Source organism: Cavia porcellus, unplaced genomic scaffold (assembly GCF_034190915.1).
Source record: "Cavia porcellus strain 051 isolate PalLab524CR breed Dunkin Hartley unplaced genomic scaffold, mCavPor4.1 scaffold_14, whole genome shotgun sequence".
In the NCBI taxonomy this organism is placed as follows: domain Eukaryota; kingdom Metazoa; phylum Chordata; class Mammalia; order Rodentia; family Caviidae; genus Cavia; species Cavia porcellus.
Window position 1 is genome coordinate 48,386,815 of NW_026947497.1, and position 26,780 is coordinate 48,413,594.

The window sequence follows — 26,780 nt, forward strand, 5'->3', positions numbered from 1 at the left end:
TGCCCTGGATTTCCCATGCCATCTGCCTCAGTTACAATCTCAGCCTTGCTAATTTGAGATTTCTCTTTTTTGGTACTTCTGTATAATCCCCAGTGGATGACATGATATTCTCAATTCCAAAGCCTGTCTTTGCAACAGTAAAGCATGTGCTTTATGAAGACAGGACAACCGCACAGCTTCAGTTTCAAGGTGATTACGTGCTGGAGGAGGTGGAGGCTTGATGCTTCGTAGCACTTGCCTGGAACCAAGCCCTGTTGATGCCGGTGAAGGATTCACATGCAGTCAGGGAAGAGATGTGGGTCTGGGACTGGGGTGAGAGACTCAGCTACTCTGTGGATGATTACCCTGCCCTGAATAGGGATGGAGGTATCATTCTGCAGAGGAAGAGTAGGACCTTGGGAAGGGGCCTCCAGCTCAAGCTTATAGGGACAGGCTGTGCCGAGCTGAAGGGTGACAGCAGAGCTCAATTAAAGGCCCATGGCATTTCCTGGAGGGATGGTCAGTGCTGAGTTAGCAGGGTCAGGAACAAGGTACGGTGTGGCTGCCGTGTGTGTCTGGCATTTCTGCTTCTGCCTAGGCCGTTGTGTCAAATGCTGGTTCCCAGTTTGGTGCAATCAGGAGTTGGGAGAGGATATTGAGAGGAAGCTTGGTCATTAGGGGTGAAACCCTGAAGGGGATACTCGGGTCTATCCCCTTCAGTTTTGTCTATGAGTTGAATGAGTTTTGCACACCACACACTCTGCCTGGGTGTGGGATCCCACCTCAAGCACCAAAGTGGGCGGGCCAACTCCCTCCAGACCAAATCCTTCAAAAACTGTGCCAAAATAAGCCTTTTGTAGGCTGGGGTATAGCTCAGCCACACAGTGCCTGCCTGGCAAGTGTGAGGTCATGGGTTCAATTCCTGGTACCAAAAAAGAAAAATATTTGCAAAATAAACCTTTTTCCTTTTTCAAGGATTATCTCTGGTAATTGTTACTGTAACAGAACACAGGGTAGTACAGGGGATTTCAGGAACTTTGAGTTAAGGCAGATCAGGACTAACAGCTCTTCCTGGAGAAAAGTCACTTGATCAGAGGAAAGTTTTAGAAACATGAATCAGACAGCCCAGCAGGGACTGAGTGAGTGAGTCCCAGACTCTGTCTGAGGAAGTCTCTGGTATTTAGAGGTACTCAAATCAAATAGTGGTGCTTTTAGTAATAGGAAAAAAAAAATTGGCAGTTTATCTCATCTGTAAAATTCCCCTTATTTTCAGTGGTTAAAATTTTTCATTGGGCCCCAAGTCCCAGAGGATGACATAAACAAAATACGTGGCATGAATTTGAGAAAATATTAATAACTATGTACAGAAACAGTGCTTATGCTAAGTTGATAGTGTTAGTTTTTGCTAACATACTGTCTGTAGTTTTGCTTTTATACTCAGTGATATAAAATTTTATGTTTTTCCCTCATAAAAATTCCCTGATTTATATGTGAAAATCAATCTGTGTTTCACGAGCAGAGTCCACAGAATGAAAATGACAGTCGGTCCATCCCTGCGCCACCTCCTTTGGGCCTTAGCTGTCATTTGGGCTCTGCTCAGCATGAAGGGCTTCTGTCACTTGGTATCTGCTGTGGCTCCTGCCTCAGTCTCCCGGGGAGGGAACCTAGCAGGTCCCGGGATCACCCAGAGTTCCTCAGTGGGTCCTTGTGGGTCTGGCCCTGTGTCCTCAGTGGACCTTGGGAACATGCCCCTGCTTTGGTCTTTCTTCTTTCACTCTTGCTCAAGGGACCTCACCATCTGAGTGGGAATCTTTACCTCAGAGATTTTGGAGAACACATTTTCTCCTGGACTCATCACCCCCCCCCCTTTCATAGACTTTGAGGTTTGCTCCCTGGGAGACAGAAATCATCTTAGAAGGGACAGAAAGAACTTTTCAGAAGTTATTGCAGGTATCCGCAGAATATTAGTCCTTCTTCATGCTATGCCACTTGCGGTGAGTCCCTGCGCTAGTTTGTAACAGGAAATTCCTGTTGTATTTGTTAAGTGCTTTACCTGTGGTAACCAAAAACCTAGAATTGCTTATTAAAATTTTAGTTTTTGAAGAAAATCTGTCTGTTCTTTTCTATGATTTTATTGACATAAAATACTACAAAAGCCCAAACTAACTTCTGATCTTGGAAACCAGGTTGATGAAATTCTTAGAAAGCAAGCCAGGGGACAGTGATTGAGCAGGAACCTAAGTAACATCTCATCGTCATGTTTTTCAGTTGTGAAATGTATAGGGTACCTGTGTTATAGATGAAGAAACTAAATTGCCCAAAGTTTATGTTTTTTTTTTTTTTTTTTTTAATTTGTTTTGCTTTCGGTGGTGCTGGATTTCACAGTCAAGGCATTGCAAATTCTAAGCAAATGCTCTTATAAATAGCCATACATACCTTCAGCCCCAAGAAAGTATAAATGGTTTTTAATGTCACAGACAAATAAGAGAAAGCAATGAAGCGTTTTCTATAGGTCTTAATGAAATATATCTGTTTCAGTGAGTCCACCCAGGCTGAACCCCTCTGCGGTACTGGCCACTGAGCCCGTGACCACACTGAGCTACACAGTTAGTCATTTTTATTTATTTTTCTAAATGTTGAGAGAGGACCTTTGTATGCTGAGTCTTGCCTGGCTTGAACTTCAAGCTCCCCGACTCAGGCTCTGAGGGCGAAGGTTACAGGTGGGTACCCGAACTCCTGGCTCTAAGCTCTCTGTCTCTTACTTTGCTGGATTATATGTCTCACAGAACTCAAAGAGCTCAGTAAGGGATATCACCTCACTCTCTGTCCAAATTCTGAATCCACTGCAACAAGATGGAATTCGCCAGTGGAAATCATGCTGTGTCCTTATTTCCAATAAAACTGAAACTCAGGGATGGAGGGCATCTTCATTTCACTCTGCACCTAGGTACTACTGGCTCTAAATGTACTCCCGACTGACACTCTAGAAAATTCAACGAAGGAGTTTGGCCACCACATGACACAGTTCTCACTCTGATCTCATTACCAAGTTTGTCGGTCTGTCTGGTGGAGAGAGGAGATTATAACAGGCAATCATCCTAAACAATGTCATCTCTCATTACTTTTACCCTCGCTATCAACAGGTACTGAGAGGTCACCAGAAGCAAACCAAAGCCTTCCCCTCTCCTGCTGCTGATTAGCATATGAAATACTGAAGCTTTTCCTGTACAAAATCAAGTATTTACTAGTTTTCGCTAAGTCATGGTAGATGATGGTAAAGTGTGAATCATCTGATAGGAGAGAATTTAAAACTCTGGACCATTCGCTGCATGAATGTACATTGTTATTGCTTCTATTTCCATGAAGCTATGAGAAGAGATGATCAAATATGACTCCCAGCGGCCCTTTGGCCTTGATTTTGGCAATATTTACTTCCTGCCTCAAACCTCTGTATCAGTTTTCTTACTATGAAGTGGAACAGATATCTTTCCTAATAATGTAGAATTTCATTTTCTCCTACTCCTAAAAGCAATTTTTCACCCATTTATCTCTCCCTGCCCCTCTTTAGACCCAGTCTGCTATATCTGTCTATCCTATTGCTCATTCCTTCTACAGGGAGCTTCTGAGCAAGGAAGAAAGTTCAAAAGTCATACTGTCTTACCTCATCAGTTCTGGCTTGTTTTACGGCCCAGCGGGACACACTTTACCTCCTAATTTAGTTCCTGCCTCTCCTCTGTATTGTCTTTTGCCCTTCCCTCACATGGACCCTGAGTAGAACAGCCTCTCGGATGTCCCTGGCTGAGTCCTGCCTCTATACCTTGGCACACAGACTTCCTGTTCCATGAAAAACCCTTGTCCTCTGTTTTGTAAAAGGGTGACTTCCTTAACTTCTGTCTTTGTCAATTTTCTTGTCACTTCAACCAAATAACTGACATATACAGACCAAGGAAAGGAATATTTTGGATCGTGGTTTTGGAAGTTTCAGTCCATGATCAACTGGCTCCAAGACAGAAGCATCTTGGCAGAGGTGCCTGGAGGAGAAGCTGCTCACGCCCTGGCTTCCAGGAGTGAGAGTGAGGAAGCATCCAGAAAGGCAGGGGCCAGGGGCCAGGCACAGCACAGTCCCTGGGGTGATGCTCCAAGACTCACTTCCCTTATCCTTCACCTGTAAGATCTCATTGCATTAGGGATGCCGTGTTTGTTCCCTCTCAACGCTGCCACTTCTCCAGCAGCCTCTTAGCCCAGTCACGCTGGCCATCAGATTAACCAGCACAACTTCATCTGTAAGTCTGCTTTTCTTTGTGAAGGAGCAAACCGACTCATGCTCAGGTTCCCCCGGAGCTGGCTGGATACCTCTGAGCACGCAGTCTGCTAGCTGTTGCCTCTCTTCCTCCCCAAGATGTGCACGTCTGGACAGCCGGCTTTGTCACATCTCCTCTCCCAAATCCTCCCTATCCCACCTTTCTCATAATCAGCCTCAACACGTGTTTGCAGAACGACCACTGAGGGGATGGCTGTAAAGACCATGGCGCGATGGCTACGTGTGACTATTTATTACACGTGATGTCTAGAAGTCGCTGTCCTTTGAACATGTTTAATGTAAGAAATTGCTCAGTCAGTTTACCTAGGTACACTGATGCACATATATGTTCCACAAATTAGAGAGAGCAGAAAGGATTCTTCATGAGGAGAGGAAGCTGCATGTGTATAATACATAAGGTATTCTATGTATGTCCACTGAGAGAGGGATGGGGGGGAGAGAGAGAGACAGAAAGAGAGATCGAGAGAGAGAGAGAGAAAAAGAGACAGAGAGAAAAACAGAGAGAGAGAGAAGATTGAAGGGGAAGGGAAGAAAGATTGTAAAGAAGTAAAATGAAAAGAAGAGAGCAAAATAGGAAAGCAAATGAGCACACAACCAAAGGGCAGACACAGAGAAAAGCCAGGCACTGTGGCGCAGGTCCAACCCCGGCACTCTGGGAAGCTAAAACAGAGGGATTAAAATTTCGAGCCCACCTGGGCAACTTAGGACACTTGGTTTCAAAATAAACCAAATGAAAAAGGGCTGGGGATGTAGCTCAGCATGAAGGCCTCAGTATCAATCCCACGTACAGCAAAAATAACACCAACAACAGTGACAAAGAGGTGAAACAAACATAGCCAAGCTGAATCGAAGGCTTTCTTCCAGAAATGTCATTGAAAAATCACCATAAGTTTTGATGTAGATAAAAGAATGCAATTTAAGAGATAAAGATTATCAATCAAGGAAAAAATAAGTCTTAGAATCTACTGTAATGATAAGTCTGCTATATAGGGTGTGTTTATTTGATAGGAAAATAAAGAAAAATAGGCAGATAGTTATTAAAGTAACAATCAGTCTGATTAGCAAACACATTCTTTCCACAGTAGAGGAATTTTCTAAAAATAGCATAGTGCTTTGGGAAGGTAAGTTTTCTGTAGGAAATGTGTACAGAGTTTTGGTGAGACCTGTTTGTATCTCTCAGTTGCATCTACTGACAATCTGTACAAATTGGGTGGCTTTTTTCTCCTCAGACCTCAGTTATCTATTTTGGGTTCAGTCAGAATAGATAGAATTTTGAAAACTGATTTGTAAGTGTTAAATTTGTGTGCTGAGAGATCATGCCGAAGGCAGTCACTGTAGGGAGAATAAGTGAGCATTGCTCTGCCCACCACAGCCTTACACACACACACACACACACACACCCCACAGCAGTGATTCCAGTCTGTACTCCCTGTTTTGCCTTTTTCTAAGGTCCATGCTACCAACTTCCCAGTAATTTTATTCTCTATGAAAACACAATTTGCAACACCAAGATTACCTTGGATGCATCTTATTGGTAATCGGATCTGAAGGGATATGAATGTGAGGCTGGAATTCAGGGGACACGGAAATACAGGACATGAGTTAAGTGAACAGTTCATAGCTGCGGTGCAAGTTGGCTGTGGTAGGGAATGAGGTGGCCCTGAAGGAGGCAGGCGAGCCCGAACTTGTTGGGGCCGTGAGCTCTGGCAAGTGGACCAAGGCACTGACCTGGGAAAACCCAGTCAAGGGACTAGCCCATCCCACTTAGGCAAGTTACTGTTGGCGGTGCCTTTCTGTCTAAGAACATCGTGACATCCACTTAATTATTTTAAAATAACTCTTAAGGCTTTTAAATGAGTATGCGAAGGGTACCATTTCTAGCTCTCTGCTGTCTGCTCCTCACCTGTCTTAGTTTGCAGGCTAGGGTCTCCAGGGTGATGTCACAGGCTGGTGAGGGGTCAGTCTGGCTCTGTTTCCGGCATAAAGGGAGGAATTCACTCTTATGTGAATTCAGAATGAAGTTTATCACAGTGACTGCAATTGGCCTCCAGGCTTTAGTAAGTCTGCTTACTTATCAAACCTGCCTACATGGAAACAAAGGAAGCCAGATACACAACTTTTTCTTAACTAATTTTTATTTTCAGTAATACCTACTAGGATGAACACTCTGTGTTATTAAAATCCTTATGTAATCATCACCTAGGAGACCCACATGATTCCAATTCCTGATTGGTGTGCAACATGTAAACTATAAGAATAATGGTTTCAGTTTGAAAACCTGAATGTTTTTGATGAGAAAAGGCACAAGACCCTGAAATGAAATGTTTTGCAATTCTAATTTAGAGTCCAATCATAGTAAGTCTTTTAGCTGCAATTTTCATATTTGCATATATATTTCATACTTACAAATGTATTTGGAACAATCCCTCAAGAATCTGACTTTCTTCATTCCAGATGTGGCTTCGATATTTACAGCAAAGAGCTACAGCTGCTTAAAAATTATCTGACTCCAACATTGGCAGTCACCATGACGGGGCCACCACTGAGAAAAGACTACAGTTTCATTCATTCTGATCAAATTCAACTTGGTGTTGTCAGTTCCTTCCTGAAGTTTAGGCTTGCTTGGGGGAAAACTTCAGAAGGTGAGTGTGACTTAGTATTTTAAATTGTGATGTAAATAATTTGAGAGAAAAATAAAAAATGGTGGGAAGCAGGGAGGTTGATGTCATGGAGGGAGAATATGTGCAGATGGGGCAGAAGGGAAGAAAGAGAGGCAAAATCAGGAAGATGTTATTCCCGTCTGTCCTCCCAGCTGACTGACGAAGAAGCCTAGCTCACATATTATGCTCAAGATTTAATACATAAATAAAGTAATGTGTTAAAAAAATTAGAAAAAATGTTAGCATAGAAAATAAAATCAAAGACTTCCCAGCTTTCCTTCCTTCCTCTGGTGTTTTTTTTTTTTTTTTTTTTCCCACTGTACATCTCTGAAAAAATTTATTAAGCTCTTTGTGGTTTAGATTTATTTTCTGTAAACTGGAAATTTTAGTAGTGCCTCCACGCAGGAGGAATACTAGTATTTCAGTGTGTTAATGTAACCCAAAGTTCTAAAAGAGTTCCTGGACATATAGCAAGCATTTTGCAAATTTTGACTCTTAGTCACTGACATCTTAAGAAATCAGCAACCAACTGTGATTCTTCTAGCACCCAAGTGTATTTTATGTAAGTCTTAACAATACATCACATGTGGTTGCTATAGAAACAGCAATTTGAATTTGTTGCCTTCAGTAAATTACATTTCCAGCATAATTCTGCATTGTTAGGATTCATTATACAGTAGTTAAAAATAGCACAGAGCGGGAACAAGGGGCGTGAGCTCTCCCTAAGGAACCTAGAACGGTGCCTACTGTGCCCTGGGCATGGTCTCCAAGGTGTTCCTACAGCACCAGGTCTGCTTCTGCACCGCTGAGGTGGGCGGCCCTTCTCTCTCCTGCCGGCCTTCCAGGGAAAGCACTGCTGAAGTGCCCATCGCCATAACAACAGGCTGCTCTCCTTAAACAAGATCCTTGTTTCCATGGTAACCGCGACATCTTAAAGTGCAGCAGCCTGTGTTTTAATCAGTCAAGCCGTCCTTTGTCAGAAAGCAGCCCCATGTCATCGCTCATACAGTGACATGGTTGTAGGACACAGTACAGGAACGAAATGGAGGAGATGCTCACGGAAAATACAAACAAAACTGATTAATTCTTTTTCACAATTCCCTTTCTTGTTCATAAAACAAAAACCTGTAGGATACACAACCCATAGTCCCTGAATTGAATGCAAAATGTTTTTATTCTGTACAAGTTGGCCATGCTAAAGCAACATCCTGACCCATAAAAATGAAAACATCTGTGTTCTGAATCTGTCTCATCCCTTCCCTTTCTAAAGCTAAGGTTGAACAGTATGAAATATGCCTTAAGTTTTATGCTAAGGTCTTTTACCCTCATTTAGATAGTCTCAAGGCCAAATAAGTTAGAGAAATGTATTCCCCCAAATTATAAAAGATATAAGGCACAGTCACTGTTGACTCCATCATTTTCTTCATTTGCACTGACTTGTTTTCTGATAATTTTCCTCAAGGAGGATTGAAAACAGTGAGCCTGGCTGGTGTTTTGGGTTTCACATCAGGAGTGCTTACAACCTGAGCTTACACTGTCAGTCAGGGGCAGAAGCTGGGGTGCGGGGCTGAGGGCTCTTCTAGTGAGCTTAATTTCTTATCTGCCATTTTGGCAACTGGCATATTCTTATATTCAGATAGAACTGGGTTAAAACCCTGCTCCATGGTATTTTAGTGATATGACTGAGCTTAAATTTTCCCACTTACAAAGCGCAGTTAAACTTGTAGACCTCGTGGTTGTTGGGCGAACCAGGCAAGCTAAGACATGGGAAGTCCTGACACAGGCCTTACCTTGCTTAATGATGCAAAGTCCTCAACTATTAAAAATATCTGCCGTCACCACTATTGTCATCATAAATCAGGCTTGAATGTTAACAGTGTAATAAAAAAGCTACTGGTATTAACACAAAAAAAACTCCTCAACAATAAACATGTTCTCATTCTCATGATACATGTAAACATTGAAGTAAAAGCTAACCATGACATAAGATATATGTTAACGTAAGAGATGTTCAGCACTAGGGCTCTGAGTTAAAATACTTGATACAGGGCAAGATTGTTTTATCCAGCTGTCTTTTTGTTTAAGACAAAGGAATCTGGATTTTCTTTTTCTTTTATAATCTCTGTGGCTCTCAGTGGATCACAATGCTTTAGGCTGTCAGATTTTTTAAGGAAAATCCTGAATTTACATGTTCCATTTCCCTGTGTACCCCAGAGCTGGTCAGACACTGTGTCTTGATTTTTGTGTGAAAAACACCATCCCTCTAAATGTGAGATTTGTACTGTCCCTGACTTTGGCACTGGCTGGAAACTCCAGTCGTGGTCCCAGGTCGCGGACTCCAGATGGCAGCTTGGCTGGGTTCTTGTGCTGTCAGAAAACATGCTGGAAGGGCCCGGATTCCAGGCCACCTGAGAAGCTATTTCAGAGGACAATAGGTGACCCTTATGCATCTTTTCCTTTGTCTGAGTCCATGAAAGAGGCAGGAACAGCAGGTTGTCCTCAGCCTAATAACTGACTGTCAAATCTTTGTTATGCAGTCCAATTTTGATGCCCATGATTTGACAAAGCCCATGATGCTAGCCATTGTGAAATTCATCGGATGGGAGCTGGTCTTCTTTCTGCTCTTCTCTGTCTGTTCTGAAAGAAAAACAAAGAATGAGAACAGTGTGTTCCGAGAGATCCTCACGTTTGAATCCCTCATTTTATAGCTCTTGGCAGGAGGTAAGCCAGGCCGGGAGGAATCTGCGTGGCTCTTCTCCTGAGCCCCTCGTTTCAAAGAACTCTTCAGCTTCTTACTTGTGCTAGCTTTTTAGCACTGTGAAAAACGCCTGAGAAAATGAAGAGAGAAAAAGAAGGTTTATTTAGGATCACAATTTCGGAGGTCTCAGTCCAGAGACCTCTGCTGTTCAGAGTCTGTGAGGTGGCACACAGGGTGGGCATATGTGGTGGCAGTCTGTTCACCTGGGGAAGCAAGAGAAAGGGGAGAAAAGAGTGTTGTCCTAATACCCTCTCAAGGTCACATCCCGTATGACTAAACTTCTTCCCACAGCCCCTACAGCCTTCCAATACCAGCCATGTGCTGGGGACCAAGGCTTGAACCCAGCCTCTTTTGGGGGGCATGTAAGCCATAACATTACCACTCTCTCAACTCTTATGGTTATCAGAAATTAATTGAGATTTTACTTTAAAATTACCTATGGAAAGTCTTCAAGAGCTTTGATGAAAGATAAGGACCAAGATCCTAGATACTTAAAATTTAAGCATCAATAAGAAAAGGTTTAGACCTGGAATCTAAGAAGACTGTTTTTGTCTGCAGGTGCTACTATAACAAAACACTGCAGAGAGGCTAATTAATAACCAATAGAGTTTGTTGTTCCCCAGCAGATCTGCAGGCTGAGAAGTTCAAGATCAAACAGCAAGTAGCATTTAAATCTGGTGATGACTTGTTTCTCATAGATGGCACAGTCCAGGTGTCCTCACATGGCAGAAGAGTGCGAGAGCAAAAGGAGTCCATGCCAGCTCCCACTAGCCCCTTGTGAGGTACTGATTCATTCAGGGGGACAGGACTCCTGAGGACCTAGCCACACTTTAGATCACACAATAGGAATGAACTTTCTGTATGAGTTGTAGTGGAGACGCATGCAAACTAAGCAAAGACCCTGAGTCCCTGTAGTGACAAGCGGTATAGCGACCAGAGGAGGCTCGGAACAGGCAATGCCATCAAGAAGATTGGTTACCTGTGTGATGATCTCTCAGTGTCACAACAAACTATTATAAATGCTAAGAAACTTTAAACAATGGGATTGGTTGTGTCACAGTTCTAGAAGCTAGAAGTTTGAAATCAAGACATTGGCAGGGCTAAAATGTCTCCAGGGGACAAGTCTCCCCCACCTCTTGAAAGTTTCCAGGGAGCCAATGGAGCTCCATCCTCCTGTGGAGCCTGTCCTTGCAGTTCCAGCTTTTGTCTCTGGTGGCCTCATCCTGGCTCAGTGCCTCTTCTCTTTTTTTAATTAGGAAGCCACTCCTACTGGGTCAGGGCTGCTGAAACTCAGGATGACCTAATTTGCACAAGATACAAGTGCAATGTCTCTCTTCAAATAAGGTCAGGTTCTCCAGGTTCCAGGAATGCAAGAAGCTTATGGATTCTTGTAGTGTGCAATCCTGTTGTTTTGTTTTGTTGAGTCCCTCTCCTCACCTTATTCTTAATTGGACACCATTTTGAGGAGATCTGGAGATATTTATAGAGTACAAATCAACAGGCAAGGATCATATCAGAAAATTCTTTATCTTGTGTATGAAAATAAGAAACGACAGTTTGCATCTGTAATTGTGGACTCGCTGGGAGACTTGGGGAAAAAACAATAATCAACACATTTACTTCCCGTAAGCTTGATTGTGCCTCGTGAGTCACATCATAAGTGAACACATGACATGCTTGGAGCAAAGACAGAAATAATTTGAATTCGGGTTAGTGAGTTGCTTTTTAAAGAACTTTCCCTGAATAAAGAGACATATTTTTTCTAGTGTATAGAAGATTGAAAGAAAAAGAATTCATCTCGTAATTTTTCACTCTGTTTTTTTCTTTCTAGAAATCCACCTTCAGTAATAAAGAAAAATAAGTTTATGAACCATGACTTTATGTTGCATTTGACTCCCAGATTCTGATGAAGCCATCATGGGGAATATGCTATTAACTATATAGCTTCCCAGCTTGCAAGAATATGCAAGGGTGACACTCCAGGTAAAGCCTGTGGGTCCCTTCACACCTGCTTGTGTCTGAGTACCTGTTCATAACTGAGGGTTGTCTCTGTGCCTGAGAACTCAGCGGTGTTAAAATTCAAGTGCTCCGTATTTTTAAAAATATCTTATTCCTCACAGTGAATTCTAGAATCCAAGGATCTGCTCTGCTCTGCCAACATCAAAGTACTGAGTGGGAGGCTGGAGCAGAACATGTATATAAATCTGGTAAACAGTGTTTAAAATTAGTATGTGACAACCACAATTTTTATCCTTTTCCATGGCTTCCCTTGGGCATTAATTAATACAACATTTTAAGCATTTTCTCTTGCAGAGTTACTTGTCCTGTGTATTAAAATATTCAGACTATGCATCCAACAGACAGAAATACTAAATTTTAATGACTATTTCTGAAATAGCAGGGAGTTGCAATGGTCATACTCAGTCTGTAATAGACATCGGTAAAACTGAAATCCTCTCCATTAATATGCAGATGAGCCAAGTTTGAAAATTACCTTTTGGAGGGAGAGATGTTTTGTTCCTGATGGAAAGTTAAAATTAGGGTATGTTACTATGATTTTGGGAAATGGTCTCTGTATCTACCTGTTTATTATTGTCTGTCTCTTATCTCTCCTTTCTTCCTTCCCCTCTCTTCCCTCTGATTCCTTTCCTTCCTCCTCCCTCCCTCCCCATCCCTCTCTTTTTCCTTCCCTTCCTCTCTTATTTGAATATAGAAAATTGAATTCTGCTATATCAGTCTTCTGCACTTTATCTTTGTATTGTTTATGAGAATAAAAATGGTATCAAAACTAATATAGATGCATATTAGATGTTAAAAACTTGTTCTCCCATTGTTTACAAATATTCCTTTTTTAATCATCTACCTGGTAAATGACTGATTGAATGTATAACCAAAGCACACTGCTCGTTTGGACTTACAACTAGTTTTTTTTTTTTCCTAACAGTTCTGTATATCCTGTTTACAGAGCCTCAATATCCTTTTCTGTGTACAGTATACCTTGGTTATATAGCACTATAATTTCCACTGATTGTATTATACAGTAAAGTCTGTACTTTTAAGCTATGTTATGCATTACAGTACTGCATTTAATGGTTATGCAAATAAAATCCAAGTCATCAAGTTTCAAAGTTTACTTTGACCCTTTCCTTGATCTTAATATTGTAATATATATGCTATATTCTATTCCTCATTTAGAGAGCAATCCAATTAATGATCTAGGTGCAGGAACAAAACTCGATTGTTATCTGCACTTTAAATAATGTTTTCTCTTGTAAAATACCTTTTTAATAACATTTGATTATTTCTATTTATTGCCTTTAAACCCACCTTAAGCATGGCAATTAATGTTTGGTTCACATAGAGCATATTTTTGTGCAAGTCAATTTCAAGGCAAGATTTATAACTTAAATCTTTGTGTTTCTCTCAAATTGGTGCTTAAATTTTCATGACTAAAACCACAGAAAACACACAAAAAGATTCATTTTGACGAGCCCCTAAAATGTCTCCTGAAACACTCTGAATGGCTGGCTTTGGCAACTCATACACTAATTCGTTAAGAGAAACATTGACCATCTGCCATGTGGAAAATCTCTGACATGCTGCCTACGACCGAGAAACTGCATAGACTTCTTTCTTTTGTAGATTTTAGATCTGCTAGTGGATATAACATGCTAGAGTACATTATCTATGATACAGTACCAACATGTCTGTGGTCAGAAGATATAGGCATCTGAACCCCTGCAGCTCTTCTGATGGTCTTGGAATCTACTTGGCAGTACAGATGTAAGGTGTCTCATTCCTAACAACTGAGGGTGGATGCAGAAAATATTTTATACACACACACATATATATATTAGGATATTAATCAGCCATAGTGTGAATTACCTCCTATCATTTATAACAACATGGATGCAACTGGAGATCAATATGTTAAGTGAAATAAAACCGGCACAGGAAGGCCAAAGACCAAATGATCTCACTCGTGTGCATTCTAACACGGGTGACCTTCTAGTGGGGAGAGACTGAGTAGTAAGTTTCAGTTAGGAGTCAAAAGACTGGGTGTCCTACTTCACAACCGGGACAGTGATTACATAGTCACCTAGATAGTAATAAGCTAGATGAAAAGATCATAAACTGTGCTCACCTTGAAGGAAGGAAGATGGGTGATTGAGGAGACAGACATAACATACTAACCCTGCTTTAATCCTACCCAGTACATATCTGTATCAGCACACCACATAGCACCTCCTGATTATGTACAAATTTTATGTTTCTAAGGTTATCAAGTGAAATAATTTTAAATAAGTTAGCCAAACAGAAATTGTATCCCCTCTGAGTCACACACAAATACAGCAGCTCTTAGAATGAACAACAAATAAGTTTAAGTCACTATCTATACGTGATAATCTCTAAACAAAAACTGTTTATCTCCTATCTCTTTTGCCATCTTCATAAATCCACTTTTGAAATGTCTTTTTCCATTATGAATGTGGTAACTTCATAGATGTATTTCACTTATTGACCATGATACAAGGGATCCTCAGATTAGACTGAATCTTTGGTGTGACCTAACTGGACCTATTTACATTTACTGCTCATGACAATGGTATGGGGTGACAATGGTAATATAAATTTCACTAGTGGATTTCCACTTAAAGATATTTTGTCACTGGAATCTCTCAACTATAATATACACAAAAAGCAGGTTATTTTGTGTTTCACACCTTTAAAAACAGCTACCCATAATCAGTTATTAAAAACATAAATAGGCTTGAAACAAACTTGTATCTCTTCAAATACTAGCATTTCTCCATTACATCATACTGTTATTCAAATTTTCCCTCTGTTACATAGTATAGTTTAATTAGTATAGAATTTATATGCAAATATTTTAAAATAGCTTGACTCAATAAAAATTAGGCCAATGTTGTTGAATAAAATAATACTTATAATAAAATTACATTAGTAGAAAAATTGCCCTTCACTGTTTTTGAGGTGACAAAAAGTGAGTTTTTCTGTTACTAATGAAGATATTATGGTTGCTTTATTGTGCATGTAGTTTTAGAGTTGGTTTAGCTTTCACACCTCACTGTTTATACAATCTGGTGGTAAACTTTTTCATTTTTCAGTGCATTACAACAATGAAAGTTGGGGAGTTAACTGATATTACTTGACTGCTCAAGGTCATCTTACTAATAAAGTGAGATTAAAAATTAGAAATAAACCCTGGAGATTCTACTCTGCTGATTGATTCACTGAGTCATAATGTTTTCCTGACACTTCATTATTTATGTGGGCAAAGAGCTGTGCCTTGATAAAATTTTAAATTAAGTCTATTTTTAACTTTACACAAAAAATAAAAACTTTTACATGTTACTAGGGTACTGTGGGATGTTTTTGCCTCAGGTATATACTGTATAATATTTAAAACAGGTGAAAGATTTTTCTTCAGACATATTTTGTTATGGTTAAAAACATTCAAACTCTTGTTTTTAAGTTATTCTAGTAAAATTATGACAACATATCTCATTCCAGAAAATATATATTTACATAAAAAAGAAAAAGAAAAGGCTGTTAAGACTCAGAAGGAAAGGGAATCTCTTTTTTGTGGGGGAGAGGGCAGAAGGCAAATTAGTATAGTCATCTTAGTAAACAGTATGGAGGTCTCTAAAAATTTTTAAAATAGAGCAGCTACATGATACAGTGACCTCACTCCTGCATGTACATCCACAGGAAATGGGATTTGCAGGTCAAGAAGGCATCTTTGGGGCCAAGAACATCGCAGCACTATTTATGACAGCCAAGCTATTAAGGCAAACTAAGTGTCCATCAAGTGATGAGTAGATTAAGAAAGTGTGATATGACCACACAATGTGATACTACTCCGCCATAAAAAAGAATGAAATTCTGTCATTTGTAATAACGTGGATGGAAACAGAAGTCATTAAATAAAATAAGCCAGGCACAGAAAGACAAGATCCACGTGTTCTTCTTCACACATTCAGTCTGAAAATGCTGGTTTCAAAGGGGTTGGCAGTGGAAGTGTGGTTCTGGGAGGCCCAGGAGAGCAGAGAGAGCAGGGTGGAGGAGGGCTGGGTAGGAGATCCCGGTTAGAAGCTGTACTGTGGTGTTGCACCGTAGGCTGAGTATGAGTTATGCACATTTTCTAATACTCAACATTTATAATTTTTGGACCTCCTCATGCCAGTGTATCTTTCGATGAAGCTGATTTTAAGTGGAACAATGTGATTTATAAGTGCAGTTTATACTTCGGCTACTGAAAGCTAATGTAAAGAGAATCATCAGTATTTGGGTTTTCAATTTTCCATTTCATAATGCTAGCATTGTGAACTAATGTATTGGGGAAAATATTTCATTGGAGGAAATTCTTAATTAAGACAGGAAAATAAATTAAACTCTTAATGAGAAACAGTTAAGCTGAAGATTTTAGATGGCATTCACTAGACTAGAAATTCAAATGCCTCTACTGTATTTGATCTCCATACACATTATAATAAAATTTAAACTATAAGATTCAACATGATAAATTTCAAGATGTTTGTTTTTTGTCCCATGAGTGGACTGAAATCATTCAATATATATATTTTGTTTGAATAGGATTTGAATTTACTGTAATTAAAACATATTTATTTAATTCATCTTATCTTATAGGAGAAGAAAGTTAATTAAGGATAAACAATGTATTTCAACCACACAGTTTTTTTTTTTTTTTTTTTTTTTTTTTTTTTTTTTGTCTTTTTCATTTTTATCGGTACCCGGGATCGAACTCACGACCGCCTGCTTGCAAGGCAGGTGCTTATGCCGCTGAGCTAAATCCCCAGCCCCAACCACACAGTTTTTACAAAATATATCTTTACAAAAGAAAATGGATGTGATTCCTTTTGTACTGTATGAAAAATACAATGTTTGATTGACCCAGTTTTCCCTGAATAGCAGGATATATTTCCGAGCTATGTCTAGTATTTACTCTGCTTGATTCTGCTCTTAGTGAATGAGCAATAAGTATTTTTTTTTAATAAATAAGTGGTATGGGAGAAAGGGTCAGGGCATATTTAAGAAGCAGTAAGTATTTGAATCTGAATTAAACCATTACTAGTAATTTGATGGTCCATATATTTTTTGTGTAGACAGTGCTCAGATGTGGGCAAGAAAATTGAAATAAAACTAAAGATGCTACCACGGGAAGAGACAGCATGAGATTTGTGCAAACCACTGTGATTGAATACTTCTCAGACCTCAATGGGACTATGGATTTAAAATGCATAAGGGAAAATATGATAGGGTAAAATAATTGCAAAATCATCTCCAAAGGGCTAATATAATAATCAAAATGATAAATCAGGATCCATTTTTAATTTCTTTACAAAGTTTATTTTCTTAGTATATGTTTGCAGAATATAATGATTATATTCCTCATAAAGGAATGGAACATATACACAATATTCTTTAAAGCTTGTATTACTCAGCTTTCTGTTGCTGTGACAAAATACCTAGGATAAAGAAAATTAAGAAAGAAAAATTTATTTTGGCTCACAGTTTCTGAATTTTCACTCAGTGGTCACTTGGCTTGGTTGCTTTGAATGTGACAAGATAGTGCATCACTGCAGGAATACACTGTAGAGGAGGCCTACCCCCGTACTGGTGCCTGGAATAGGGAGGGGGCTGGTGCTCCAATGCCCTTGAAGAGCACTGGTCCAACTTCTGCCTCCTCGGCCTCGCTGCCTGAGTTCTGTCAGGGCCTAACAGTGCCACAGAATGTGGACCAAGCTTTCGGCATATGGGCCTCTGGAGACTTTAAAGACCTAAACCATAACTCTGAGCTTATCAACTTCTTTTCAGAAAACATCTGTTAGTTTCTATACCTTACCTACATGTAGTAGGATAGAAATATTGACCAAAGCTTAAATTGTTTTAACAGTTCTCAAGGCATTTTGGGAAATAAGTACAACGATTAGTGCCTGTAATAATGTCAGAATTTTATTTACATAAATTAAAAATCTAAATCAGTTTTAGAGAATATAGCTGTCATTATGTTGAACTGATAATCTTCTGTTGTTGATGTTAATATCCCTTCTGTAGTTTTAATTAAATATGTACTTCCAAGGGTGTGCCGACTGTTTTTGAATTTCCTGAGCAATCTAATTAACAACACAAAGTGGACACATGAGAAGACAGACTACTTGTTTCTAATATTATATGAACCAGGGCTCAGGTGATTTCATAAATCTGTCAGGGGCCTAGTCACATGTGGTTGTCTTTTGTGCATGTTAATAATTGTAGAAGAGTTACAGCAGGGCAACAGAACTTTGCTTATAACAGAGTATTCTAGAATTTTCCATGAGCCATGGTACAAGTTTTCCATTTAATTTGTATCCATGTGGCTAAATACGTACCATATTCTTGCCATATGTATGGTTCTGCTACATGTATGGTTGATTGAATTGATTGAATATGTGCATTTGTACTGAGCATGCATGGAATTTTTCCTTGTTCATATTACTTTTTAAAAAGTATAACAACCTTTCACACAATATTTTTATTGTAATCTGGAGATAATTTTAAGTATAGAAGGTAGGTTATACGCAAATACTATTCCAGATTATGTAAGAGAGGGACACATGTGGGAAAAGTGATGGAGTCAATGTCTTCTGGAACCTGGGAGATAACTACACACCTCTTCTCTCTGTCTCTGTCTCTCTTTCTCTCTCTGGAGTAATTCCTTTAAGAAATTGTGTAATTATTCCTTTAAAGGACCACTAAAATTCACTTATTTTTTGACAAAGTATTTATGCAGTACCTAGCATACACAGAAATATGATAACTACAGGGTATATGACAGTAAATAACCTAATTTTTGTCTGAAGGTTTTTTTTAATATATCTAAAAAGAACAATAGTGAAGAAATACAAAGCCCAGCATGGGTTCCTCTGTGATATATAGCTACTAAAAATAGATCTATTTTTGGCAGAGAGGCCAGGAAAGGATTCTGTGAACATATAAAATGTATTGGCTGACACTTGGGTGAAAAGAAAGACGTGGTTGTGGAAAATGTGAAGACAGATTTCAAGGCAGAAAGAAAATTAAGATGGAGAGTGTGTACGGAATCAAGAGTAATAAAAATCACTACAGTTGGTTGGAATAAAGAGAACATGAAGTAAAATAAAGAAGAAAGATGTTTATGACACAAAGAAAGTATAGTGAAAGAAACTCAGGACTTCTAAAAAAAGTACCATGCTAAGAAAATGTAATGAAGAATAAATGTAAATATATAGCAACTGCAATGTTTGTGTCTGAGTCGACATTTTGAACTATGAATAAAATGCCAATTTAATTTTTACACACCATATCTTCATAAATTTAACACTTATCTAGCCCCTTATTGCTGAAAACAGTCATTCATTTGAAAATGTTTGCTGTCAGTGTGTGTGTGTGTGTGTGTGTGTGTGTGTGTGTGTGTATGAGTTGGTGGGTGAGGGTGTGGGTGTGGGAGGGGTACCTGGAATGGAACCCCAGGCCTTTACCTTAAGCTGCATTTCCAGCCTTTTATAATTTGTATTTTGAGATAAAATTCTCTCTGAGTTACTTAGAGTGGGCCTAAATTTTAGATCTTCCTGCCTCAGTTTCCCGGGGTACTACAGTGGCAGGCCTGCATAAACTGTGATTTGTAAATCCTGTCTCCACCCAGGCAGATTTCTGCTGGAGATGTCAGTAGTGTAATTGTAGGCTTTGCCAAGAAGCCAACTAATATAGAGTGGTAGGGACATCTGAGAAGAAATGAACCTCACCCAGTTTCCCCCATCTGGTCCACCAGGAGAAGATGAGTGACACACAGAAGCAAAAAAAAAAAAAAAAAAAAAAAAAAAAAAAAAAATATATATATATATATATATATATATATATATATATATATACACATACACATGCCACCATGGAGTGATAACAAAAGAAATCCAAAGAATCCAAAGGTAACAGAATAACTTATCTTAGGGCTATTTTATAAAGACTACTTTTTCTCTACCAATTTTCTCCCTTTCTTTCTCCCTTTCCCTATCAGCTCTCCTGGTGACCATCACAAGTAAATATAGAAGCAAAGGCAGTCTACCTGGAATTGTAGGTTGACATGAAGACTAATAACTTGTATAAGTTTCTGGGTGTCATTTTTCTCCCCGTGATCTCCGTGGTATATTCTATTCTTTCAGAATAATTATAAGTTAGCAGCTCTTGATTGCACTCACTGTGCTGAGCACCACAGCGCAGAGGGCTGAGCCAAACTCTGTCTCTGCTGAGCACAGAAATTCTGAAGGTAAATGAGGCAAAAGAGGGCACCTTGGAGATATAATAGCCATAGAGATTAGCGCCTAGCACAATTCATAGCCCCCAGTAAATAAGTACCCTGGTATTGATTTAGCACATTTATCACGTGGAAGTCATGGACTGTGGTAGAGTTGCAGGATTTAGAAAATGACAATGTCAGAAATATATGGAGAAGAGTCCCCACCAAATCTTTAAGTGTAGATACTGTAAATCTTTTTGATTTGTTATTTTAAAATTTCAGTGTTACAGGTGAAGGAATTGAGTATAATGGGAAGTAGAATTTTCTTTCAATCGTTTGGGGTAACAGGTATGGGACAAACTGAGATGAAAGAATTGCACTTTTCATAAGTTTATTGCAAAAGTCTGGGCTGGTTGTTACCAAGTAGAGCTTTCACACATACCCCAGCAAAGTGAGCAACTGTGAAACTTGATCAGATTAGTGAAGCAAGTCCTTCTGAGCTCTAAGCACATATACAGTCCCTCTGAGAAAGACAGTGTAAGAAGTGAATTCCACTGTGTTATGGTTTGTGTCTGGATGGTCCCCAAAACCTCATGCAGTAATGGAGGTGGCGCAGTCTATGTATTTGTGATTGGTTTGTTGTCTGGTGCTGCGGTTGGTGGTTTGAGCACTGCACCCGCCCCAGGATGGAGTCAGCATACTAATAAGGGAAGGAAGGAGGTGTATTTTCCCCTTTTTGCCCCTTTCACTTTTGACACTTGTGGCTGCTATAAGCAGCTACCCCTCAGTCAGTCACCCTGTCTTGGAGCCAGCTGAGCCTGGACTGAAACCTTCACAAGCTCTAAGCTAAATAAACTTTCCCTTCCCTAATTTTGAGTGTTAAGTATTTTGTCTCAGCAATGAAAGAAAAGTAACCAAGACACACTATCACTGTACTTTTATCAGGAGCACCTTAAGAGCTCTGGCATAAGAAAGTAAAAGCTAAACAGAGAGCAGCAGGTTTTCTGGGAAACAAAGGTGATCTGAGGCTTCCTAAGCAGGTTCCACAAGTCTAACCTGCATCAAAACATTACAGAGGAGTAAAGTATCAAGAAATGTAATGTATTCCCAAGGGAAAAATAAAATTCTCAAAAACAAACTCAGAAATGATCAGAATGTTGAAATAGCTATTGTAAATATTTCAATAATTTAATGGAAAAAGTATATGTAATGGGTAAAGAAAATAGGGATGGGTTTCCTAAAAAAAAGAACTAAAGAAGAGAGCCAAATGGAATTTTAAAAGTTTAAATCAACACTGGGCACGGTGACAGAAACCTCAAACCCCAGCACTTTGCAAAGCCGAGGCAGGAAGATTGCAAGCCAGAGGTCAAAATGGGCAACTTCATGCCTGGTGAGATCACCTTGCAAAATAAAATAAAAAGAGAGAAATAAAAAAAGTTAAGCATATACTTTAGGGCGAAGTGTCTGGTTCACAAAAGAACAAAATAAGCAAAACAAAAATCAACAACAAAATCCTAACTTTAAAAAACACTAGATAGGTTAATAATGCAAAAAGATGGAGATTACTCAGACTTCAAGACTAGCGAGACAGAAAAGAGATCTTCAGTAATTTCATATTACAGGGAAAAATAGCAAGTGGTCTGCCATTTAGGAACTAAATTCCTAGAAAGAGATAAAAGAGACGCTGAGAAGCCAAAATTACGTGAAGATAGGATTGCCAAGACATTTCTCAATTTGTTGAAAACTGTGCTCACTATCCTCAAAAAGGTCTTAAGAAAAGAAAAAAGTAAACTCACTGACACCTCAAACTTTTGCAAAAAAACAAGTAAAAAAAGAAGTGGAGAAATGGAATCCTTTCGTATCAGAAAAACAACAATGAATTATCTTCAGCAGGCTTTCTGGAGCCATGACTGACGCCACTGTGGGAATAGTGATGTGGCTTTAGTGAAGGAGCTATCAAAGTGACCTATTATCTCCAGGCACCTGTGATATGAAATTACAGAGCAGCTTCACATTTTAGAGCTAATCTTGAGGTTCCTGTTACCTTCAGCAAAATCCTTACAGGTAGATATGATGTACTTAAGAACAGCCCCCAGGAACCATCAAGTTATCTATAGTCGATGGGAAAAGCCCAGGGAAATAATATATGTGGGTATTTCATCCTTCTGTTCCTCCAAAGTTCAAAGCTGCCTTGTAAAACTAAAGCATTTTACTCTACTATTAGGCAGGTAATTAGATTACTAGTTCACCAAATAGTCTCCTTATTGCATTTTAGCAAACAATGTCATATATTTATTCCAACTGCTACTGAAACTTATTTTCCCTTCCTCAGGAAAAACTTGACTTTTTCTTTTATCTGCAATTATTATATTGTAATCAGGATTTTCATAATTGATGAAATAAAACATTATTTAAGTTAATTGAATCAAATTTAAGTGGTGAGATTGGTGACATAATATACACTAATAACCCTATGTTTGGGGTCCCTTTGGACCAGTCCTCAAAAGATGTATTTGCAATTTTTCTTTTTTTTTAGTACCAGGAATCCAACTCATGACCTATACTTGCGAGGCTTATGCCACTGATTTAGATCTCGGAGTGAATTTGCAATTTTACTCTAGGAATTTTTCCATGGGAACTTTTCTTGATTGTCTTAAATAAACATTTCAGATTTCAACTACTATCGGGATTATTTAATATCATTATAAATTCCATGCTGTTTCAATGAATTTGAAAGATAAAACTGAAATGAGAAATCTGTTTTTCATCTTTAGTGCATTGCTTTTGTAAAAATTTTATATCTTTTTGAACATTATTTTATACTACAGAAAGATAGCATTCGTGGGTCTCATTCATTTATTCATTCATTTCTTTTTTGTTAATTTATTTGGGAAAGAAGAGGAAAAACAAGGCCACTTTGTATTACGAAGAATTATAAAACCGTGCAAGAGTTTGAAACTTCATTTTAAAGGTTTTGGGTGTGAGCCTTCTCCCTGGCTTCCTGAGGCTTGATCTTGTCACCCCGGGACACAGACTGATAGCTCTCACGTGCCTGCTGTGCTCTGGACTCGTGTACTGGCTCCTTCCCTACTTACTGTCTTATCTGGATGTGTAAAGTGCACTTCATATTTAACACCCCCGAAAATGTCCTTCAGGGCCACAATCCGAGTATACTTTTAGATGTACTTAGCAACACCGTTTTCCTGAACGCTCAAACCCCAAAACCAGGACTCATCCTTGATTCCTTCCATTTATTAACTCCATAGGCTGTGGCTTGTCTTTAGATGTCTCCCCAAAGCCTCATGCAGTCATAGATGAGGCTTTGGAGGTGGCTGGATCTAGGGTGTGTTCTGCTGGGATCAGGGATATGATTCTGGGATGGACTCATGGTTTTGTAATAGGATTAAGACTGCCCCTTCCTAGGTGGGGGAGCTACTCCCCTAGTAGCTTGGATAAGTTATTAGGGACCAAAAGAGGACCCGCTTGTTGTTTGTTGCTTGCAGTTTGCTGTCTTGCCGCCTACTTCCTTCTGCCTGCAGGGACTACTTCCTTCTGCCTGCAGGGACTATTTCTCCGCTGTCATGCACCTCTGCGGTGCCACCCTGCCTTGGAGCCAACCAACAATGACCTGAACATCTACAAACTGTGAACCAAATAAACCTTTCCTCTTTTAACTGTGGGTATCGAGCATTTTGTCACAATAACAAGAAAAGTAGCTAAGGCACTATGTATGTAAGACGTTTCAGCGTGGTTAAATGGATTTATTGTTTATCCACTTTTTCCCCCAACTACAAATAAATATCAACATTATTTTCGTATCCTCCAATCTGGGCTTGTCTCTCTTCCTCTTGCATTACACACTGTGTGCTTAGGTGGTGTGCAGGCAAGGGCAGTGTCTTCCAAACAAACCTAAACATGAACATTTTCACAGAAAAACTTCCTTCAACTTCTCATCATCCACTCAGAATGAATCTGTCTCTGTATTTCAACTGCCACTCGCTCTTATCAACAAGCTCCAGCTTCTTTAGCTATCTGACCCTTAGTGGCCCATTTCATTTCCCCTTAAGGACTGTGCTTATTACTCTATTTACATAGAATGCTTTGCTTTCCTATCTTTTCCTGGGTAGCCCCTGCTTTTCATGCATCTGCTCAGTGTGACCCTCTCTGATCCAGGGACAAAGATTCTCTGATCTCTGTGACAGAGAACTGTGTTACTTTGTTTACTTCAAAAGACATATAACGTGAAATCATCATGTTGATTTATGCATATATTTATTTACACTTTTCTCACCTGAGCACATAACAGGCACCAGGTGAGTAATCTCGTCTCTCTTGCTTACTGCTACTTTCTATGAAGGTGAGGACTTAAACAGAATTTAGGTTTGATGGGTTGTGAGGTGTGGGTGTCTTGATGGAGGGAAGGGTGACTTTGCGCTGGAGAGTGGTAATAAGTAGCTTCCTGATGAAAGCAGGTGGAGAAGAGTGGAGGAGGAGGGACAGGGTGGAGAAAGGGGACCAGCGCAGTATCCTGAGTGGGGAGGGAGCTGTTCCTCTTGTTCATTTTATCTGTTTTTTTTTTTTTTTTTTCTTAATATCAGAAGGACTCAAGCACGGTAAGTTGTTAAAAGTGATCAACAAGATGGGGTAGAAGGTGACATTCGGAGCACATGGAGAAGGGATAACTGGCAGAGAGTGGTCGTGCGAAGGTCCAGGGCTGATGTAAGCAGTGGGGTGAATGAGTGTCTTTGCAGAAAGAATGATTCGTGCTGTAGACATGAGAAAGAGCAAGAGAAGTGGAATGTTCCTGAAAGATGAAGAGATGAAACTGCGAACGTCATGAGCACAAGGTGGTGGAGGAGATGCTCTGTGATGGGGTAAATAGCAGTGGGTGAGGCTGGGGAGAGAGATTTTCCAAAGAAACTGCAGGCTCCAGCCACTGGGGTATCAGGAGGAAAAGCTGAGGGATGCATTTCACACTGGCTAGGCAGGCTACGGGGAGGCATTTGCATGTGGGCCGAAAACATAAGTACCCAGTGTGTCTGAGGCTATTTCTTGCACGTTTAATTATAGAATATTACTGTATAGCGTATGGGTTAGTTAATTTCTCAAATCTAGGATCTTAATCTTCTAAGCCTAGAAAGTCATTTATATCAATATAACTTCTGGAAAATCAGCATAGAAGGTTTATTCCTTTCTGGACCCTGGACTGCTCTTGCATACTATCCAGAGCAGAGTTTAGAGTATCTGAGAAAAACAATGTGGTAATGAATTATTTTCTAATCAACATGGAAGTAAAAATTAAATGAAGCTCAGGTTCTATCATGAAAGCATTGCACCTTGTAACCAATAAAAACGATTTTAGTAATTAATACACTTGTGTACCAAATTTCTACCCATCTTTTCATTGATCATAAACAAAAATTGCAGTTGTGCTTTCTTGAACTGTTCTCTGTTCTCAAGTTTCCCTCTTAAGTATCATTAAATAGGTAATGGTCATCTTACAAAATGTCTGTTTTCCTTTTGCAGAAAACAGCCCAATCCTGACATGAATTGGTACAAATGATTTTATTCTCAGTAGGCAATCTCATTTTCCTTCGTTCCAAATTCAAGAGCAACACTTTACTGTCAATGTTGTGAATTACAAGGGTTGGTCAACAAAGCAATTTAATATATAAATTTGGAGTTCACGAGAGAAAGTGTGGAAAGAAGGCTTTGGTAATTACCGATGTATCTAGGTCAACTTTATCCTAACTTGTTTCATTAGCAGATTCACTTGAGTATCTTTAATAATATATAGACATTAGAAATCTCTCACCAGGCAATCAAATGCAGTTCATATAGGTCAATAGGTGAGGATTTTATAATCAATAAGTGTTTCTGACAAAACATCCTGTTTGGAATAAGTTGTATAGATGCAATTGGAGCCACGTGTATCCTGGATAATTGGGACAGAGATGATGTCCCGCACTATCCCAGACTCCATAAGGCGATGAATGCACGCTGTTCAAATGCGCGATGTGCATTCCGTCTTGTTACTGTTCTGGTTTTCATTTCCTCCTACCATGTGATGTGAAGGGTATTTTTATGTGCTTTTTTGACCTCTGGTTTGGTGAAGTGTCTGATAACGGGTCTGATCTATTTTAAAGTTAGGATTGTTTTATTATTGTTCTTTTTTTTTTTTTTAATATTCTTTGTGTAGTTTGAATAACTGACCCTTATCAGATGTTTTACTGCAAACATTTTCTCCTAATTCATTGCTCATGCTTTCATCTTCTTGACTGTGGCACAAAGCAGAAAAACTTGATTTCAATGAAGTGCAGCTGATCAATTATTTCCTTCAAAGACTAAGCCAGGTACCAGACTTGTACCTGGTAAGTCCAGGCCAAACCCAAGTTAACTAAATATTTCCCCATATTATGTCTTAAGATTCTTACAACTTTGTGTAGTAGATTTAGGAATCTGATTAATTTTGTGTCAATTTCTGCAGAGGATTACATCTATGTCTATCTAGATTAGTGATTAGTTTTATTTTTCCTATAGATGTTCTAGCTGTTTCAGCACTGTTTATGCAAAGGATGTTTTTTCTTGCCTTGTAGTATCCTTGTTTTTTTTTTTTTTTTTTGTTTTTTTTGTTTTGTTTTGTTTTGTTTTGTTACAAAACAACTGACTGCATTTATGTGAACCTACTTGTAGGCTCTTCATTCTATTCCGTGGATCTACTTGTCTAGCCTACAACACCACACTGTTTTGATTACTGTATTTTGGATG

The 26,780-nt window shown here is 39.3% G+C and overlaps 1 long non-coding RNA gene across 1 annotated transcript; it reads left to right on the forward strand.

Moving 5' to 3' along the window:
* The first annotated feature begins 6,780 nt into the window (after positions 1-6,780).
* LOC134478604 (uncharacterized) lies at positions 6,781-12,737 on the forward strand. The gene is made up of 3 exons (XR_010051356.1): positions 6,781-6,942; positions 9,498-9,681; positions 11,550-12,737. It is a non-coding gene; the product is annotated as an uncharacterized LOC134478604 (long non-coding RNA).
* The last annotated feature ends 14,043 nt before the right edge of the window (positions 12,738-26,780 follow it).